This window comes from Sturnira hondurensis, unplaced genomic scaffold (assembly GCF_014824575.4).
Source record: "Sturnira hondurensis isolate 20B ecotype Veracruz unplaced genomic scaffold, ASM1482457v3 Scaffold0007401, whole genome shotgun sequence".
NCBI lineage: Eukaryota > Metazoa > Chordata > Mammalia > Chiroptera > Phyllostomidae > Sturnira > Sturnira hondurensis.
Window position 1 is genome coordinate 6474253 of NW_028080032.1, and position 22199 is coordinate 6496451.

A 22199-nucleotide genomic window follows, 5' to 3' on the forward strand; every position below is an offset into this window, starting at 1 on the left:
TGCTCTTTATGTTTTGTTTCTTGTTTGGTGCTTATATATTTATAGCTGTTATATCTTCTCTGTGAACTTTTATCATGGTGACCCTCCTCATCCTTTTTAGTTCTTTTTTTACGTGTTTATACCTGTTACATGTTGGAATCGCACTTTATTCCTTTTCATTGCTGAAGAGTAGCCAATTATTTAACTTGTCTATCTGCCGTCTGTAGACATTTGGGTTGTTTCCAGTTTGGGGCTATTATAAATAAAGCTGTGAAGAACTTTTTTACACACATCTGTGTACAAACAAGCAAGCAAAAAAAAATAACCAGAGTCATTGAAATAAAGAACAGAGAGTAACCAGAGGGGAGGGGGGAGAGGGATAATGGGGGAAAATAAAGGGAGGGTCATCAAGGAACCTGTATAAAGGACACATGGACAAATCCAAAGCAGGTAGGATCGAGGGTGGGAGTGGGGGCANATTTCAGAGAGAAGGGGGAAGGGAGGGAGAGAAACATTGATGTGAGAAAGACATCCATTGGTAGCCTCTCATAGGTGCCCTGACTAGGGACCGAACCCACCACCTTTCAGTTTGTGGGAAGATGCTCCAATCAACTTAGGCACACTGGTCAGGGCTGTGACAGTAAACTTTTAAATGGAATTATCCTTTCATTTACAATACTTCCTGCTCTTTATGTTTTGTTTCTTGTTTGGTTTTTATATATTTATAGCTGTTATATCTTCTCTGTGAACTTTTATCATGATGACCCTCCTCATCGTTTTTAGTTCTTTTTTTACGTGTCTATACCTGTTACATGTTGGAATCGCACTTTATTCCTTTTCATTGCTGAAGAGTAGCCAATTATTTAACTTGTCTATCTGCTGTTTTTAGACATTTGGGTTGTTCCCAGTTTGGGGGTATTATAAATAATATTAAGCTGTGAAAAACTTTTTTACACACATCTGTGTACAAACAAGCAAGCAAGCAAAAAAAATAACCAGAGTCATTGAAATAAAGAACAGAGAGTAACCAGAGGGGAGGGGGGAGAGGGATAATGGGGGAGAATAAAGGGAGGGTCATCAAGGAACCTGTATAAAGGACACATGGACAAATCCAAAGCAGGTAGGATCGAGGGTGGGAGGGGGCGGGAAATGGAAACAACTGTTGCTTGAACAACAATAAAAAAATATGGATTTCTCTTGAAGGAATACCTAGGAGGACAATGGCTGGATTATATGATAAACGTATGCTGCACCTTTTAAGGAACTGAAACATTCTTCTACGAATTGGATGTTTGTTCATTTCCAGTAGCGGGGCTGAGAGTTCCAGTTCCCGCACATCTTCCCCAACACGTGGTACAGCCCATCCCTAACCGCTCCAGTGGGAGGGGCTCTAATCTCCTCGCGCTTCTGACAACTAACGATGTGGAGCAACTTCTTTTTTTCTTTTAAAATGTGTTTCTTTTTTAGTGCTTTTAATTTAAAACTTGATGTTGTTTACTATAAAAATGATCAAACTTATCTTACTATTATTATTAGTAGTAGTATTTGTATCTAATCAGCATCTCTTTTCACACCTTTTGCTGTTAGTCATTCTTTATCATTACATATACTGTATTATCATATATTGTATGTATAATCATATACTCTTTCCTGTATACAGTATGTAACTAGCTTTTATATTTTACCTCTGCTTGACATTTCTGTCTTTTATGGAGATAATTTATTCTATTGGAACTTACTGTATTCACTGATCATCTTGATTATATTCCTTTTTCATTTTACTTATTATTTGCTTTACTTTGTTGTATCTATTTTACCTTTTTAAAGGTTACTATTTAACTATAAAATTTTTTTCAATTACAGTTTACATTCAATATTATTTTGTATTAGTTTCAGGTATACAGCATAGTGGTTACAAAACCATATACTTTACAAAGTGTCCCCCCCATATTTTCGGTGCCCACCTGGCACCATACATAATTATCACAATATTATTGACTATATTTCCTATGCTGTACTTTACATCCCCATGGTTATGCTGTAACTACCAATCTGTGCTTCTCAATCCCTTCGCCTTTTTCACCCAGTCCCTCAACTCCCTCCCCTCTGGCAACCATCAATCTGTTTTCTGTATCTATAAGTCTGTTTCTGTTTTGTTTGTTCATTTATATTGTTGTTTAGATTCCACAAAAATGTGGGATCACACAGTATGACCAACTTCTTTCACTTAGCATAATACCCTCTAGGTCTATCCATGCTGTCTCAAATGGCAAGATTTCATTTTTTCTGGCCAAGTAATATTCCATTGTCTATGTGTACCACAGCCTTTTTATCCACTCATCTATTAATGGTCATTTAGGTTGCTTCCGCAGCTTGACTATTGTAAATAGGGCTGCAGTAAACATAGGGGTACATAAATTCTTTCAAATTAATGTTTTGGGTTTCTTTGGACATATACCCAGAAGGGGAAACACTGAGTCATAAGAATTTCCATTTTTAATTTTTAGAGAAGCCTCCATACCATTTTCCATAGTGGCTAAACCAATCCGCACTCCCACCTGTATAGTGCGTGAAAGCTCCCTTTTCTTCATGTCTTCATTAACACTTGTTTGTTGACTTACTGATGACAGCCATTCTGACAGGTGTGAGGTGGTATCTCATTCTGGCTTTATTTAGTTTTTTAATTGTCTCACTGTGGTTTTAATTGCATTTCTCTGATGATTAGTGACATTGAGCATTTTTCGTGTCTCTTTTGACCATTTCTATGTCTTCTTTGGAGAAATGTCTGTTTAGATCTTTTGTCCATTTTTAAATTGAAGTGTTTGTTTTTTGAGATTGAGTTTGTGAGTTCTTTATAAATTTGGATATTAACCTCTTATCAGATGTATTATGGGCAAATATATTCTCCCATTCAGTGGGTTGCCTTTATATTTTGTTGATGGTTTATCTAACCTTTTAAAAATGTTTGTTAATTTGATAAAAATTGTTTCATTTTCTTCATCTATCTCCCCCTAGATAGGGAATATCATTGACTTTCCCCCAGATTTCATAATTAAAAAACATAATTATATTGTGAAAACAGGACAGCAATCATTCCTCTCAGTACTCTATCCTCTCCCCTCAATAAGTTGAGACAAACATACTTTCATTTTCCTATCTCCCCAGATGAGACATTTAGAGAGATTTCACTTCTGAACCCCCACCTGTAGCTCTATAACTCCTATGTTTTGCACAGATAGTTAATATTCTTCATACCAGCTGATATTTGAATCTCTTTTATTTAAAAGTCTCTTCTATTTAAAAATGCTTACTTAGTATTTATGCTACATAATTTCACAGTGTTTCATTCTCTTTCATTTAACAGTGTGCATTTTGAAAAGTCCATTGCTCACCACTGTTTCTTCTTTCCTTCATCTTCTCTCAACTTGAAATCTATACTCTCTTCCAGAATCCCCCGGAGGACTGAGCTGACAGTGGTAACCTGTTACACGTGCCCCATGTCAGTGTTCTTCATTTCCCCACTTCCTACCTCCCAGCTAAGCAACTTGCACTGGAATCTATGTCTTGGGGTCCTCATTTGAGGGAATGCAAGTTGACACCCACCCACCCACAGTTATCACTGAATTTAACAGATACCCCCTCCTAGAGGTGTGAAAATTGGGAATTCCACAGTACTCTGAAGCTTCTACAAATAATTTTTTCAAAACAAGCAAACAATAACAACAACCATTTTCCAAGCAGAATTCAACAATTCCTATAAGTCTCTCTGAACTTCAAGTAAGAATTTCCTCTCATGTGACAATATGGAGCCCCTTGTACTTAGTTAGATGGAGTCTGATGTCTTTTGGGGTTTGTGTCAGGTGTGGGGCTGAAGGAAAGAGGGCAGATTTCTCATGGAGTCACAGATTATGGCCACAATCCAAGCCTTTGATAAGCCAATAACTGGCCATTCTAAACCCTTACTCAGACCTCGTGTCCAAGTTCCAGACCCTAAAGCCAGCTGCTTATTTGACATCACTATATGATGTCTCTCAAACTGAAGGCATCCCCTTCTCTCTCCATGAAATATACCTCTGCTCCAGCCCACTGCACTCACTCATGATTCCTCCCACTCTGTCACTCCCATATCCAATCTATTACCCAACCCTGTGGGTCCTGCCTTACAACCATCTCCTGAATTTCTCCTTTTCTCTGCACATCCGCTGTTACCTGTTGTCACACTGATTAGTATCACTAAGTGTTACCACTGGTAATACTGAGAAGTGATCACATCACTTTTCTCAATTCTTCACCCACCTGGAGTCCATACCCTTTGACTTTCCCGCTAGAGGTGGGGTATATTTCCCTATGCCTTGTCTTAGGGCTTAGTCATGTGACCCACTTTAGCCAATGGGATGTATCGAAGACTTGAAATGTGGTGTCATCGGGAGGCTTCCTCTCTTGTGCCTCGTCTATCACCATGAGAAGAACATTCTCTGGCTAGCCCACTGGTCTCTGGAAGATGAGGGAATGTAGAGTAGTGCTTAATTTTTGCAGCATGAAGCAGAACTATCCTAAGTGTCACCACAAATAAGTGTTTTCAACCCTGAATTTGAGGGCTGTTTGTTACATGGCAATATTGTGGCAATAGCTGACTGATACACATCTGTACTCCATGTGATTACAATTTTGATCACAATAACCTCAACTCTCATAATAACCTCTTAGCTTGTTTACATATTTTAATCTTACCCCTTGCTAATCAAGTCTCTAAACAATAGCCATTGTGATATTTTTATTTGTAAATCAGACCACATCTTTTCCCAGTTTAAAAGCCTTCAATGGCAAGGGAGGTGTTGGGTGACTTTGGATGCCCACTCATCCTTGGTGCAGAGACTACCTGGTCCTGGGCCTTGCTGTTTTGTTTTTCTCTGCTTCTAGACCTGAGCTCTCTGCTGCAACCATGCTTCTCCAGATCCTCTGTCAGGCCAATGCAAGAACCATCCAAGCTTGATCCCCCTTTTTGGAGCAGTGCTTGTATATCCTGTGTCTGACATCTCTCCCAACAGATGTCTGTTGGGACAAAAAAAAAAAATAACCCAGAACTCTGGAATAAACTGGATCCCAGCGATCGGTACAAGTTCTACTCAGTGAATGTAAATTACAGAAAACTGAAGAAAGAAGGTCGAGACTTTTAAATAAATGTTTCTCAATAAAGCTGCTTAGAATAAAGGTCTTCCGGAAGCCATTCCCACAATTCTCCACTTAACCAGAATATATTTCTTCTCCAAATGCATGAAATCATGTGGTATATTGTGTTGGAGTTTACACTGATTAAAAAATAAATAAATAAAATTTTAAAGCCTTCAGTGATATCCCAAAGCAATTTTTTTCAAAGATCAGGTAAAGCACTTTTAATTATAGGGTTTAAGTGTGCAGATCACAAAACGATCAACAAAAGACAGATGCGTTTATCAAGTATGGAAGGAATGCAATAAAAATTGAGACCGAAGAAATCCTATATTATCACTTCTACAGATACAGTTATTAAAAACAGCATTCAGAAACAATGCTAAGTTTATCTGAGTGCATTTGGAATATTAAACAAAGCCAGCATTTGAGAAAGCTCTCTGGGACTCTGTGGAAGCTTGTACAGGGTCGATTCAGCTAAGCAGGAATTACACTTCCCAGAATTCCCTTCACTGTACAGGCCCAGATCACAAGAGAAACTCATGCAAGACTTGGAAAGGGACATCAAACAGCAGCAGCAGATGTTACTCTTGGAAGATGGGTCCAGGGTCCAGGTGTCACTGCAGCTGCCTCCATCCTGGTCCCTGATATGCCAGATGGATTCATTAGTGGGTGGGGCCAGTCAGGCCACCAGCTCCTTGTCCTGGTGCTGGATTCCCTACATGTGCGGCTCTAAGGTCAATGTGTTGGCTTCTTCAGGTCACCCACAGACTACAAAAGACAGATGCAAGTTTCAGTTTGTCCTCGTGGGTTCTCGTGTGTCTTTGTGGGTTCCCATTTGTCCTTTCTGTCCCTCAATTTGTGTCCAGCTTTCCTTTTCAGTCTACACTGGCTGATGCAGATTTACCACTGAATACATAGGCTACAACCTTTCTGTAGATTTCTTCATTATTTCCTCTGCTTTGTGCTTCTGCTTTTCTTATCTCCAACAGTCTTCCTCCAGATGTTACCAGCTTCTCCCACAAGGGCATAAGCTCTAATCGCTATAATAAATCACCATAAGGGCATCCCACTGCTCTATGAAGGCAACCCCAAACTTCTCACCATGGTCTACAATACAGGGCATGACCTGACCTCTCAGGCCTCATCTTGTGCCATCTGCCCATGCCCTCCTCTCTGCTTGCTTGGCACTATTTCACCAGAACAAGAGCCAGTTGGCTGGATGTTGGAAGTTCCATTCTCTGTTCAGTCACTTAGCTACTTCAAGATGGCCTGGGTCTGGGGAGGAAGAGGTTAAGGTTGTTGGAAGGCCTGGACAGCCTAGGCCTGTTCTCAATCAGGGGCACAGCAGGAAGGCGTGGAGCTGCTTGCTGGGCTGGGGAAGTCTCCATAGCAAAGCGATTAGGTAGAGTGTGGGAGAGAACATGCTGAACTTTCATCTCTGTGCATGGAGAGGGTGGGGTGGGCCTGGGCCAGGAAGAAGGGGCGGTCATGGTCTCAAAGTGGTGACATTGGGTGTCGGCCTTGAACACTGTCTTTGCAACTGCAGAGATCTGGCCAGCTCTGGGCAGAGTGTCAGTGTCTCACGAAGCCTGGAAGTGGCTGATGGACCAGTCCCATTGGCTTGGCTGTCCTGCCCTCCCCTTCTTGGCTCCTTGCAGAGGTTTCTTGGCCCAGGAATCGTGTCTCTTCTCCAAGAAATTTCCCCCAGCTGGCTCCTCTCAGCCGGCTGCATCTCCACAAGAGGTGGTGTTGGCTCCCCCTCCAGCCCTGCAGTTTGGACAACCTCCACATGTAAGGAGGGGCAGGACAGCTGTGTTCCTTAAACACCACGGGAACTGGGGACCTCAATTGGTCTTGTGTTTTGTTTTTTGGCTGCAAAAGTGGAACACAAAACCCCTTTAACCTCCCACCTTCTGTTCCAGCCACAATGAACCACACTGTTCTCTGATGTGGACAGGCTTTTCATGGCTTCAGATGTTTTGTAGCTCTTCCTGGGATGTCCTTCTCCTTGTAAGGCACTGCTGCTCAGTCTTTAAGACCCAGATGACACCTCCTTCCCAAGGGCTTTCCTTATACACCTAGTCCTATCTTCCTAGGTGCTTCCGTACAGCACCTGAAACTGTTAAAGAAAGAGGTCTGCCCCATTAGCACACACACGGAATACCTGGCCTTCTCGTCAAACTTGAACATGGCCCGAGACCTGGTTCTGTATTTATAGTCAACTCCTAGGTGCTGTTCAGTGCTGCTGGTCCATGGAACACACTCTAAGCAGCAAAGAGTTAAATCATTTCTCCCATTCTCTTATTTGAATTTTTAAGTCAAATACTCTGATGTGCTACACACAAAACTTTTTAAAAAATGCAAACTAATCCCTACTCTCTACCTTCATGGGGCTGGTAGCAGAAAACATTTGGTTAATTTGTGGTAAACTTGGTCATTTCCAGTTAAATTCAGTTAGTTCTGAAATGCTCCTTTCTGCCTGCTCATCTCCTTCTACCTAGGGTCTCCTCTCAGTTTTGCTGGTGATGGTGGTGGGTTTATGGAACATCTTGGCAGCTGGAGGGCAGACATCTAGTCCTGGGGGGCTGTCATGCTGGTTCTGGGTACTGCATCCTTCCACCCTGGCTCCCTCAAAATATCTGAGTTCCAGTGTGGTCCCCGACAGGGCCCAGGCCACTGCCTTTTTGTGGGTCCTCTTGTCCCAAATGTGAGAGACCCTCAAGTCCCTCAGCTTTCTTCCGTCTGGCTTCCATGCCCTTCTCTGGGGTGTGGAAATGTTGGCTGCCTCCCACATCTTCTGCAGCCCCCAGAGGCTTTCTGGGTGTGCCGAGGTCTCTCCCCTCCTGAAGATGCCCTAGGAAGGCACTGTGCCTGGGTGCAAGGTTATTCCATGGGCCTAACAGAAAGTGGCACAGTTCCTCTCCAAAACTGTCCTGAAATCTGAGGGTCTTATTATCCACTACCATCCTCCTGGGTATAACCCTACCGAGGAGGCAGCATGCTGGACGCTTTGGAGATCTCTACCAGCATCTAACTGACTTGCTTCACTGTCAACCCACCACTTTCTGTATCTCATAGGACTATCTTTTTGAACTTTTAACTAGTTAATATACGCATATGAAACAAGTAATTCAAATAGTACAAAAGAGCACTCAAATTGCTATATCATTTATTTCATCTTCTTGTCTTGAGACAATAGTAATTGGCTCTCCACCACAAGTGATGATAAAATCAGTGTGCTTCCACTTTACCTCACCTCTCTCTTCTCCTCGCACCCTCCTCTCCTCGGTTTTGGTTGGTTGTTACTATGATTAGTTCCAGTGCTTTATTTCTCCATGGGGATGAATGACTGTGTTCATCTGAGACACATCTTTGTGCAAGGCTGTTGAGCACTTTGCAGTTTGCTCGTTATCTTTGATCCCAACACACAAAATGACATCGGCGCTGCTCAAGATTCAAGACCATCAGCGATGCCACCCACCTGGAAACCACTATCTGGTGGGCACGTTAACGACTTTATCTCTCTGTCACCTGAGCTATTTGCTTTGAACATACCTTTTAATTGTGTTCCTATAAAAAAATGAAGAAATCAGAATACTTAAGAAATTCCTACCTTCGTGGGTTTTGTAATTTCTGCATCATAAGAGTTTATAATACCTTTGTTGTGTTTTAACTTTAATTCCAATTTTTACCTGAACTCCAAACATAAATGTGTTCAGTGCCCACTACAATGCTTTTACCCTGCTTCTCTTATTGTTTTGTTTATTGAACTTGGTCTTTTACTATTTTCTTCAAGATGGCTGAGTTTCTGTAACTTTGAAAGTAGTTGCATGCTTTATATTTGAATTACAGTTTGTGATGACATATGGTTCCTGAGTCATGCTTTTTTTCTCTGAGGAACACCATGGTTCTGTTTTTATAGCCATTTATGACATTATCTCTTAACTTCGAATGTTGTTGTGCTGAAGTTTTTAGCCAGCTTGATTTTTTTTAAATGGGTGATTTGACCTCTCTTCTGCGTAACCATTGGAAAGTTTTCCTTGCAGGGTGATAACATTAACAGCATGTGTCAGTGTTTGTTGGCCTATTCCTTCAGCAATTCAGTTCATGAATGTTTATTGGGGCCTCCAAGGCAATATTTCAAACATTAGGTACACTGTAGTAAGCAAAAGGAACAAAAATCCCAGTCCCCGTAACTCCATAGTTCCATAAATGGACTTATATTCAGGTGAAAGACTTAGAAAAAAAGTCTATTTATTCTCTCAGGACACAGTGTCTTCTTTCAATCTATAAATTCAAATTCTTTTGTTTTAGTAAAGTTTTTAAAAATGTGCATAGTTGAATGCCAATTATACCTAGGTTGGATTTCCTTGGTGTATACCTATTATTTCTTATTTTTCTTTTCAAATTTGTTGTTATCCTGCATGTTATTGTGTTTGTTCTTCTAGTCTATCATTCATATTTTTGGCTGACTTTTCACTAGAGTTTTGCTCCTTCATTGGGTCTTTAATTTCTGTGATGATTTATTTTCTCTTTCACTTCATTCCTGAGCTCTGGTAATGTATATTTCTCCCCTTTCCCTTGCCTTGGAATTTTTTCTCATGTACTCGTAGGCTTTCTTGGAATTGTTTATAAGTGATTTTTAAAGCTTAAGTTATTGAATTCATAAAAAAATCCTTGCTCCCAGTTTTCATTTGTCTAAGACAAAGTCTTAAGTGTTAGCAAGAAGTTTTCCTCTGGACCATTGGAAGCTGTGAGCAATGCACAGGTGTGTGTGTGTGTGTGTGTGTGAGTGTGTGTGTGTGTGTGTGTGGCATGCTGGTTTATCCTTCCCTACGTTAAACAGACACTGTAGAGCCACCAACCTGTCACGGACTTTCCTTTACGCTGTAGGTTTGTTGCAGTGTGTCCTTTGTTCACGCATTTTTTCATTCACCCTCATCTCCTCTGCCATTTCCTGGTGTCACATGGGCTCAGGAAGGCTCTTCTCCTGAAGTCGGCCTCGTGTGTGTATGTGTGTGTGTGTGTGTGATTAATACTTAAGCATATTACCTCATCATAGTAATATATATTTACTTCTTTCATTACACTATAATGAGCGACAGGGCTTTGTTTCCTGAGTGTTAAGAACACTTCTGCTTTGGTTCCTGTGTATGGAGTGTGTGTTGACCGAGTGAGTGACAGGGACCTCTATGTCATAATGAGAGAGAAAATGGGGATGTGGCATAGGAGGGAGAGACAGGATAGAGAAGGCAGTTCACAGGGCCGCCAGCTTCTGCTGACCTCCAGCAGTGCCCAGAGTTTGCGGGCATCGCCTGTCACTGAAAAGANCAATGCACAGGTGTGTGTGTGTGTGTGTGTGTGAGTGTGTGTGTGTGTGTGTGTGGCATGCTGGTTTATCCTTCCCTACGTTAAACAGACACTGTAGAGCCACCAACCTGTCACGGACTTTCCTTTACGCTGTAGGTTTGTTGCAGTGTGTCCTTTGTTCACGCATTTTTTCATTCACCCTCATCTCCTCTGCCATTTCCTGGTGTCACATGGGCTCAGGAAGGCTCTTCTCCTGAAGTCGGCCTCGTGTGTGTATGTGTGTGTGTGTGTGTGATTAATACTTAAGCATATTACCTCATCATAGTAATATATATTTACTTCTTTCATTACACTATAATGAGCGACAGGGCTTTGTTTCCCGAGTGTTAAGAACACTTCTGCCTTGGTTCCTGTGTATGGAGTGTGTGTTGACCGAGTGAGTGACAGGGACCTCTATGTCATAATGAGAGAGAAAATGGGGATGCAGGGTAGGAGGGAGAGACAGGATAGAGAAGGCAGTTCACAGGGCTGCGAGCTTCTGCTGACCTCCAGTGGTGCCCAGAGTTTGCGGGCATCGCCTGTCACTGAAAAGATTCCAAGGTGAGACTCCCACCACTTCCAGTGCCCAGCCCCGTACAGGTGGAAAAGAAGCAACAGCCTTCTTCCTACCCCCACCTCAATAGCCTTCTCTCCACGCCCACCTCAGGTATCCATACTCCCACCTATGTCAGCCTCAGAGACCCAGCTTGGTTGCAAGTTTTCATTGAAGCTGGCAGTCTGGGTGAGGATCAGCAAGTGTCATCCCCTACCTGGACCTGGTTGCTGAGGAGGCAGAAAATGTGAGGGTTGCGAGAGGGACTTGAGATGGACTTCCTGGGTTCCTCTTCCAGCTCTGGCGCCTGCTGGCTGTGAGCGCTGGCAAGTTAGCCACGCTGTGCCACTCTGTTTTCCCATCTGTAAAATTAACATGAAAACAGTAGCTCTTCCTACTATTTTTATGGGTTGTATGAAACAACCCTCTTCCTAGGGTTGTATGAAAACTGCACGAGATAGTGTTTGTAACCTGGCATATAATGTGATAGGATTTATTGTTTCATTTCCTTCATTCATCATATTTGAGTGCTCACATACATGTTGAGTACTCATACGTGTTGAGTGCTCACAGTGTGGCAGGTGGAGAAGGATTTGAACTAATAAGACACCATCCTGGCCTTTGGACTAGTTGACCTGAGTAAGTGCTCGTGGTAGATGTGCTTTGAAACAGCGCTGTGAGAGCACCGAGGGAGCGATGGGGTGGGTCAGGAAAGGCATTTCAGGGAGGACCCCTCAGTAGAGGCAGCACCTGAGCCAAGTTTTGGACGATGAGCAGGCATCAGAGAGCAGCTCCAGAATATGGAAGGGCTTTTGGTAGAGTTCTAGGTAAACCAGGGAGCTTGGGCAATGCACTGGATGCTACGTTAGAGTGGAACTTACTTAGATTGCTTGTTTAAATTGGGAGGCGGAAGGGTAGAGGGCACTGCTGAAAGTTAGTAAAGCCTTCCCATGCCATTCTTGCACTGCTGTGGAAAAAAACAGTCCAGCTGAGAGGGAAGGTAAGGGCATCTCAGGAGAAGAGAATGCATGGACATACACAAAGTTGTGCAAACACACAGCACATTTAGGAAAATGACCATCTGAAACGTCTCAAGAATGCCTAGGGGCCTAGGCCTATGGAGAAGGCCCATCACACTTCGCCATGAGACGGGGTAGCCAAAGATGTAGGGGCCAACAAGTGGGAGAAGCACACTTTACCTCTGCCCACCCCTCTGCTTGCTGAGAAACTGACCCGTCTCTGTCCTGGCCCCATCATGCTGCTGGCCACAGGTGATGGCACCTAGAAATTGAGTGAGTTGGTGGTAGATGCAGGATCTTTAGACTTTGGGACCAAGGCTGCCCTCTGGGCGGAAGTTGGAACAGATATGACGAGAGAAGGCAATACAAGAAGAAGGGAAGAAGAGAGTGAGGAAGCATGACAGAGAGAGAGAATCCTGTAGGTCATACTCTAGCCCAGCGATTTTCAACCTTTTTCATCACATGGCACACATAAACTAATGACTAAAACTCTGTGGCACACGAAATAATATATTATGTATTTTGCTGATCTGACAAAAATAGGTATAATTTTGACTCACTCACACCATTTGTGTATTGTTGTTGCCTGTTGTCATTTTTTAAAAATTGGACAATGTAAGTGAAAAGAGGTCAGTGCTCCTGACAAAATAGTCAGGTATTGCATGTTTTAAAAATTCTGTGCCACACCAGTTGAAAATCACTGCAGTAGCCCATCTTGGTCTTGGCTTACTTCTTTCCCATAAGTTATGCAAGATACTCGTGGTTCTTTTTACTTAGGCCAACTCGAATGGCTTCTTGTAAGCAAATGGTATAGTGAATTGATTTCTCTAAGTTTCATTTTCTGAGCCCACCAAATGATGTTGTTGGATGAGATGCTGCCTAGTAATTTTTGGGCTCCATGATTATTTTTCTTATCTTTTCCCATGCCTAGGATAACACCTTGAGACCATAACTGTCTAGTAAATATCAATCAATATAATTTTGAATGTACATTCAATTTACGTTATGAAAGGGTAATGCTTTCATGCTAAGTAATTAGTATTTTGATACAACCAGAAATGGAAGGGGAGCTTTGATGGAATGTAACCTTGGGGTTAAAGAATCTTGAATGGCTTTCTAGAAAAATTAAATAAAATCTACCATCTAATTTGAGTCACAGTTTGGTTACCAAATTATGTTTATAAGCACTTTGTTCAGATGGATAGCTGCCCAGAAAGTTTAGCTCTGAGGCGCTCTACCAAATACTTTTTGTGAAAAGAGATATATTAGCTAGAAGTGAGTGAGTCAAGGCCATGTACTTGGGATCCTCTGCTCTCCTTTTTCCCCTTTTACTAGCCCCTGTTTATCCTTTAACTGGAGGAAGGAAAATCCAGTAAAATAGGTCGCCTCTTTGGGGCCTGAGACTCATGCACCTGAACCTACTTAGGTACCAATGGTATTAGAGCTTCAATCCATCCTCCCATTTCCAAGGCTGAATTCGAAAACTCTCTAACATAAATATTTTAGATGTTGTGGAAATTCTTAGTGGTAGATAAAGTAAACTCCTTAATTTTGGTGTTTTAAATTTAAATCATTTTTTAATTTTTCAATTATGGTTGACATATATTATATTAATTTTAGGTGTACATCCCAGTGATTAGACATTATATAACTTACCTAATGATCACCCTGATAAATCTCGTACCCCTCTGACACGATACATAGCCATTAGAATATTATTGACTGCATTCTCTGTGCTGTACTTTATGTACCAATGCCTATTCTGTAACAACCAGTTTATACTTCTTAATTCCTTCACCTTTTTCATCCATTCCTCCAACATCTCTCCCATCTGGTAAGCATCAAGAAGTTCTCTGTATCTATGAGTCTGTTTCTGTTTTGTGTTTATTTTTTAGATTAAATTGTTGATAGATATGTATTTATTGCCATTTTATTGTTTGTATTTTTTAATCTTTTTTTCCTTCTTTTTAGAGAAGACCCTTTAACATCCCTTTAACATTTCATGTAATATTGGTTTCATGGTGAAACCATGATGAATTTCTTTAGATTTTTCTTGTCTGGGAAGTTTATTACCTGTCCTTCAATTCTTTTTTTTTTAATTTTTAAAATTTGTTTATTTTTAAAGATTTAATTTATTTATTCTTAGAGAGAGAGGTGAAGGGAGGGAGAAAAAGGGGAAGAAAATATCAATGTGTGGTTGCTTCTTGCACACCCCCATCTGGGGACCAGGCCCGCAACCCAGGTATGTGCCCTGACTGGGAATAGAACCAGTAACTCTTTGGTTTGCAGGCCAGCACTCAATCCACTGAGCCACACCAGCCAGAGCACCTGCCCTTCAATTCTAAATGATAGCTCTACTGGGTAGAGTAGCCTTGATTGTAGGTCCTTGCTTTTCATTACTGAATATTTTGTGTTAATCCCATCTGGTCTGCAAAACTTGTGTTGAGAAATCAGCTGACGATCTTATGGGAACTCCTTTGTAAGTAGCTGTTTTTCTCTTGCTGTTTTTAAGATTCTCTCTTTGTCTTTAACCTCTTGCATTTTACACTTGATCTTAGCCAAAAGGCTGAGAAGCAATTAACCTTTTGCATTTTAATTATGTTTCTTGGTGTGGGACTCTTTAGATTTATCTTGTTTGAGACTCTCTGAGTTTCCTGGACTTGTATGCCTATTTCCTTCACCAAGTTAGACATGTTTTCTGTCATTTTTTTCAAATAAGTTTCTAATTTCTTGTTCTCTCTCTTCTCCTTTTGGCACTTCCATGATGTGAATGTTGGTGTATTTGAAATTGTCACAGAAGTTCCTCACACTATTCTTTTTTTTTTTCTGTAGTGATCAGGTGTTTTTTGCTTCCTTGTATTCCAAATCACTGATTTGATTCTCAGCTTCATCTATTCTATTGTTGGTTCCCTGTAAATTACTCTTCATTTCAGTTAGTATATATTTTTGTGCTTCTGACTGAGTTCTTTTCTATGGATTCCATGTCCTTTCTTATGTTGTTGAAATTCTCACTAAGTTCATTGTGCATCCTTATAACCAGTGTTGTGAATTCTGCATCTAGTGTTTTTATTTTGTTTAGTTCTTTTTCTGGAGTTTTGTTTTTTTCCATTTGGAACAAGTTTCTTTGTCTCTGCATTTTGGCAGCCTCTCTGTGTTTGTTTCTATGTATGATGGAGAGCTGCTACATCTCCTGGGCTTGGTAGAGTGACCTTAGGTAGTAGGTGTTCTATAGGGTCTAGTGGCACAGCTTGCCTGATCACCCAAACTTGGCACTCCAGGTGTGTCCCTGCCCATGTGTGGGCTGTGAACACCCTCCTGTTGTAGTGGAGTCTTGTCTGTTGTTAGCACATCAGTGGGAGAGATTTACTCCCAGGCCGATCAGTGGAGGACCAGCTGTGCAGGGAAACACCCCACAGAGCAGAACTTACTTCAGTGGGGCTCTGGTACCCACTGAGTCCACCTCTTGAGTGTGTCACTTTATGGGGGTGGCTAGGTGGTGCTTCAGTGCAGTTCTGAAGCTGGCTCTGAGGCTTCCTGGGAGGTGCGAACCAAGGTCAGCTGCTGCCTGTGTTTTGCCTGGGACCCCCAAGCATGAGCTACATATTGATCTTCGGATGGCTTCTACTTGTGATAGGCTTGGGGCCACTTAACAAAAGGTATGGGACACCCTGAGGCAGATGCTGCCTGTTTGAAGATATTAGGAAAGTTTGAAGCATGAGCTAAGACAGGACATTCATATGGAAAAGCTACTGGCAACAGCTTTGATGGACCCCCAAGTTGGAGAAGTTGGAGTCTCAGGGTCTCACGAGGGTTGGGTGAAGAGTGTGAGCCAGGCTGATGATGACTCTGATCTGGATCTGTCTATTGGCTCTTTGCAGGGCGGGGGAGCTCAGAAAAGGAACAATGGCCTTTGCCAATACTTTAGTCTGGCAGAAAGCTGCCACTCCCCCTCCCTCACCAACTCGCACTCTGATGCCAGACAATTCAGTTGCTTACAGTATGTCCCTGGTGCCTTTTGAGCTGCTTCCCCAGCACTGGAGCTCAGAGGGAATGAGTCAAACTGAGTCCATGCATAGGTCCTTTAAGAGGAATGCCTGGAACTTCAGAGGCCCTCTATCTCACTCAGCCACAATCCCCACTGGTTTTTACAGTCAAAAGTTATGGGGACTTCTCTTCCCAGCACTGGAACACTGGTCTAGGGGGCCTGGTGTGAGGCTGGGACCCCTTACTACTCAGGGGGCACCTCTGCAGCTGTGATATTTCCCCCCGATTTTTATCTGCTACACATGGATGTGGGACCAGTGTTTTCCGTGTCTCTGTCCCTCCTACCAGTCTTGGTGTGGCTTCTTCTTTAAATCTCTAGTTGTAGGACTTTCATTCAGCCTGATTTCAGGTGGTTCTGTATGATGGTTTTTCTGTAGTTCAGTGGTAATTTTGATGCAATTGTGTAGGATGTGAATACAGCCTTTACCTACGCCATCAGCTTGACCAGAAGTCCTACAGTGGACTGCTTTAGTTAAGAAAGTTCCTACCCATGAAAGATAAACTCAAGTTCAGTGACAAAATCTTTGTTACTCAAATTTCCCCAGGTCTCTGCATTTTATGAGAACAAATGTGGTCACATTAACAGCTTTAAATATAAATTTCATGAGCTCCCTGAGAACTCAGCAGTCTGAAAATATCTACACTGCTTTGGGAGGTGGGGTGCATTCCCAGAGGCATCTTTCAGAAACCCATGAACAAATCCAGGAGATTCCAAGGTTGTGTCCATTAATACTCATTCATGTCAGTTTGTTAGGTTTCTTTTTTCCTCTTTCTATTATAAGCTTTTGTTTTTTTCATGTGTTTCTTGCCACTCCCTATTTTATTGAGATATAATTGACATCTAACATTACATAAGTTTAAGGTGCACAACATAATGACTTCATCTACATATGTATTGTGAAATGATCACCCCAATGAGGTTAGTTAACTCATCCATCATCTCACATAGTTACCATTTTTAAATCCTGTTAAGTTCTTTTTTTTAAAGATTTTATTTATTTATTTATCTTTAGAGGGGAAGGAGAGGGAGAGAAACATCAATGTATGGTTGCCTTTCGTGAGTCCCCTGCTGGGAACTGGCCTGCAACCCAGGCATGTGCCCTGACTGGGAATCGAACCGCGATCATCTGGTTCGCAGGCCCTTGCTCAATCCACTGAGCTACACCAGCCAGGGCCCTGTTAAGTTCTTTAACAGTTAGCTACTGCTATATAACAAACTATTCCAAATCTTAGTGGCTTCAAATGTTGATCGTCTATTTAGCTTGTGCTTTTATTGGCTGGCTATTTGGGCTAGACTCAGCTGGGCTCCCTCGTGCATCGGTGGTCAGCTCTGGGTTGGACTGGTATATCACAGTCTGGAGCCTTGGCTCTGGGCCGTGTGGCCCTTCATCCTTTAGAAGGCTAGCTCAGGCTTGTTCACACAGCAGAGCCATGTTTCAGCAGAAAGGGTAGAGGAATGCAAGGCTTCTTGAGACCCAGGCACGACATGACTTCTGCCACAATCTATTAACCATAGCAAGTCACAATGTCAACCCAGATTCAAGGCAGGAAAGTAGATGCCACCTCTTTGTGGGAGGGACTGCAAAGTGTATGCAGGGAAGGGAATCATTATGACCATTTGGCAACTTATCGACTACTTTGGGGGTCACCTTGTCAACATGCCAAGCCCTTGAAGTAGAGAAGCTGAGTTCCTTAAGTATTACTTAGCAGGATGCCCCTGAAGCATGGCTGCTTGAGTCCCAGAGTATTCCTGGGGCTTATGAAACAGTCCTTTGACTTGTAACTTAGAGCTTTTTCCACCTTCTCAGGAAACTTCCCTCGCCCACCCGCCCATGTATTCAGAGGCCTGGTTAGGGATAGCATTGAATGACAGTTTCGCCTCTCTCTTGTCAACTAAAGCTTTGTTACTGGACCAAACTTGGTTTCTTCTTTCCATAGAATATAAATGATCTCCAAGGAAGGCTTTTTTTAACCTCTCAAACAAATACATTTCTAGCCAGCCCACCATGCCAGCGTGCCAGACATATCCAGACGTTCTCGAGTCCCAGTGGCTGATTTCACTTGAGCTTCCTTATCTCTCTATGACTCAGATCTTCGCTGTAGATTCTCACTTCTTGTAAAGCAGGGAAAATAAAGGAGTCTGATTCAATAATATAAGCAGTCCCACTGGTGTCCTCAAATAAAAACTCTCTCAGAGTTCTTCCTTTCTTCCCCAGCTCTTTCTAATATGACTCTTTGGGGGGAGGTTCTGTCTCACGTGCTCTTGTGTGGGCATGCAAAGATGATGCCACTGGGTCCCCCTGGGTCCGCTGCAGAGGGCCCGCTCCAGACCATCCCTTGAACGCAGAATGCTGAGGAAGCGATGGCCCCATTACTGAGGGTCTGCCTGGCACCTATTGCTGTTGCCTGCAGCTTGTGTACCTCATGGTCTGGGTGCTCCATGCTCCTTCCAAGTTCTGCTGTGCCTCCTGGCCTCCTCGACCTTAACTTGAGTCTCACCAGTGTTCCTTCTGAGTCCCCATCATATCTACCCCTGCCTCCCCCTGACCTAGCCTCCCAGGTCAACACGCCCCATCTATGCTGGATCTTAGACCCAATGAGCTATGTGTTCTGTGACTCATCCCCTCAGCCCACTTCTCACTGCAGCATAGCCATGGTGGGCAGCTCCATGCACGGTGACTAGTCCCACCTCAAGTGCCAGTGACCCAGGGATAGCAGCTCCTGCTTTTCTGCCTCTGATGTTTCCTTGAGGCCAAAGATGTTCACACAACCAGAAGTAAGAAAAGGCAAACGTTCCCAGGGAGTAATCCTCAGCCTGTGGGGGATGAGAGTTGGTGGATAAATGCCCCAGCCCCCACCCTCGACTTTCAGAGAGGACGGTTCTGAGGCTCACTTTACACGCTTCTTCAGAAGGTCCCCAGAGGGTTGGAGCCCCTGGGGCACACCCTTTACTGGCTTCTCCTTACCTGTCTCACTCTCTTGCTTTCTAAAATTAATTCTTAAGTAAATTGCAAGTACCCATGTCCTTGTCTCAAGTTCTGCTTTTTGAGAGAATTCAAAGGCAGTACCTATGGAAGGCCTGTGCTTCAGTGTGTGGTTCCCTTCCGAGGCCCCTGGTGCTTGGGAGCAGGTGGGCACTTCGTGTCTAGGCTATGCGTGAATAGCGAAGTGACCCTAGAAAGCTAAACCCAGGCCCTCCCTCTGTGTAGCCATGGCGATCCACTAAGTTGACCTTAGTGAAGCTGCCCTGTCTCCTTGGTCAGTACCTGACAACAGGGAAGAGCAGCCAGTGTGGCAGTCTTCTCCCTTCTATCCTCCAGAACTCCTTCATCCCTTGAAATACATCCTCACTCTGGTCGAAGGTCAAAAGCTGGGTAGATGCGGCGTTTCCAACCATCTGTGTCCCCTGCTTCCATTCCTCTCTTAGAATCTGTCCACTGGGAGCAGAAGAGTGGGCTCCGGGCACCCACTTCTCTGCATATTCTGCTTCTCCTGAGGCAAAAAGTAGAACTCAGGTCTACGGGCAAAAGCTGCCACCTGAGATGTTACGGGGGACATAAAGGCATTCGGAAAATTATTTTCCATCTGGCCATGCTTGACATTCTTGCCACTATTTTGCTCAAGAGAGAAGGGGATTTGGCTGTGAGACTCCGAGCCCATCAGTGATGTCCTTGCTCCATGAACTTGTTCAGTACCAATAGGGGAGCCACCAGCCACATGCGGCTCTTGAGCACTTGAAATGTGACTAGTGGAACTGAATTTTAAGTTTATGTAATCTTAATTAGAATTTAGATGAAAAAACCACTCAAATGAATTTGGGGGACACTTTTAAACAAGTTGTTTGGAACAAGTTGGGTACATGAACGTACTTTTTCAAGTAGAAATGATATAAAACCTAAACACAGACAAGCGTTTTTGATGAAAATTTAACATCCAAATTGAGATGTGTGTAAATCCACACCTGATTTTTTTAGCCTTGGTAGAAAAGTAGAATATAAACTATCTCATGAATAACTTCTTTATATTGTTTACAAATTGGGATGGTAATCTTTTGGATATTTGGTTTAAATACAATACGTTAAGATGAATTTCACTGTTTTTTTTTTAACTGCTTGTAATGTGTCTACAAAGTTGTGAAGTACATCTGCAGTTTGCATTGCGTTCCTATTGAAGGACTGGTTGTAGGCAATGCTTCCCTGCTGTTTCCCTGAGGCCGTGTGCCTCCTGATCCAGTCCCTGGGGGTGGAAGGCTGTAAGAAGCAGGGCTTGGTGAGGGGCGGGGGTGGGGAGATGTCTTTAATAATCAGTTTGCAAAATATTATCCCTGTTGCAAATGTATTGTTCCTATACTGCCTTGGGATATAGATAAGGGATAAGGGCCGATTTCTTTCTCTCCTGTGACTCCTGTATAGGGAAATGGATAAAAAGAGGTTTTCTGATGTCTCAAACTAATCAATCAATTTATTCACCACCATGGAGAGTTCAAGTGAAGAGGGATGGGTTTTATTTTAAGCAGAGGATATGGTTAGGGTTCCTGGCAGTTTCCTTTGGACAAGGTAAGCCTCCCGCTGGCACCAGTTGATTGGACATGGGATGGGCACCTGACCCAAGCTGGGCCAATGAGCTGCTCTTCTGGGAAATTGGAATGGAGACTCGAGCTTCGCCTGGCTGCTTTCCTCAACAGGGGAGCTCCAAGTCCCAGCAATGCAAGCAATTGCCACCCTTTGTCATGTATCTGGGGGGGTGGGAAAGGTCAGTCTATGTCATAAGACACAGGCAGCAAACACAAGGCCCTTGAGCGGAATCCGGCCTTCCACCTTGTCTTATCTGCTCCACACCTGGTTTCTACCCACGGCAGCACTGAGCTCTTACTTAACTGTTAAGGAGTAGTTACTTTTATACAGTCCTAAAATTATATTCAGCCCTTTGAAGGCAACCTTGAGCCTGAAGTGGCCCCAGGCTGAAAATGCGTCTGACACCCCTGAGGTAAGGACAGAGTTGGCCTGTGTTACTGGAAGCCCTCCAGGCTCTGAATTTAACTCTGACTGAGTGTACCCTGCAGTCGTGACCCTGAGGCTACAGAGAAATCGCCCCTGTCCTCAGAAGACATTCCTCGGAGGGTGCTCATGTTACCTGCAAAGGAAAGAAGCTTGACTAATACACAGTAGTGGCTGTAGGGGGGAATTCAAGGGAGAGCTTTGTGTTTGTAGCTCAAGGGGAAAGAATCAGATGATTTTTTTTCTATAGAAAAAGCTGGTCAGTGGCCTCCTTGTTCTCAGTGCCGCCCTGCAGCTGCTTTGGGTTCAAAAGACTTTTGTGGCTGGCCTGGGAAGCAGATCACCATTTATAATATTGTTTCTTTTTTCTTTCTTTTTTAATTTTTAGAATTATTGTTCCGTTACAGGCATCCCATTTTCCCCCATTGCCCTCCCCTGCTCCCCCAGTCAATCCCCACCCGGTTGCCCATGCCCATGGGTCTTTTATACATGGTCCTTGATTTGCCCTTTCCCCTTGTTTCCCCGGTTATCCCCCCTCCCCTCTCCCCTCTGGTCACTGTCAGTTTGTTCTTATTCCCATGTTATAATATTGTTTCTAAGGGAGACACATTCCAAGATCCAAACAATGAATTTAGTAAGGAATGTTTGGCTTCCAGGAGGGATGAGCTGATCCTGCTGTATCCTGGGGGCTGCCTACCCACTTTGCTCTAAGGCTTCCTGGGCACGGAGAGCCCCTCGAGGTCCAGGAGTGGACAAGGGGGGGAAGTGAGAGGTGGACAAAGACTCTTGGCCTCCTTCACATTACTGTCACGTCTGCCAGCCCGCGAAGTCAGAGGGGCCTAGCTTAGCTCTTGCTCAGCTCAAACCCTTTTTGGAATAAGCCTGGGTGTTGGGGAGTGAGGGGAATCCTACGTCCACCGCCTAGGAAACCCGGGGCGTTCGAGGTGGGCTCCCCCGGGGCAGAGTGACTGTTCCCTGGGAGTGGCTGTCAGAGCGCGGGGCGAGCGGAGGGACCAGAGCCAAGACTCTATCCCTCCCTAAGAGGGCAGAGCAAAGAGTGAGGGGAGCCAGTTCACCCTCCTCACC

General features: G+C 43.4%; 1 pseudogene; it reads left to right on the forward strand.

The window, feature by feature from the left end:
• Positions 1-4799: 4799 nt before the first annotated feature.
• On the forward strand, positions 4800-5156 carry LOC118990941 (cytochrome c oxidase subunit NDUFA4-like; annotated as a pseudogene).
• Positions 5157-22199: the final 17043 nt, after the last annotated feature.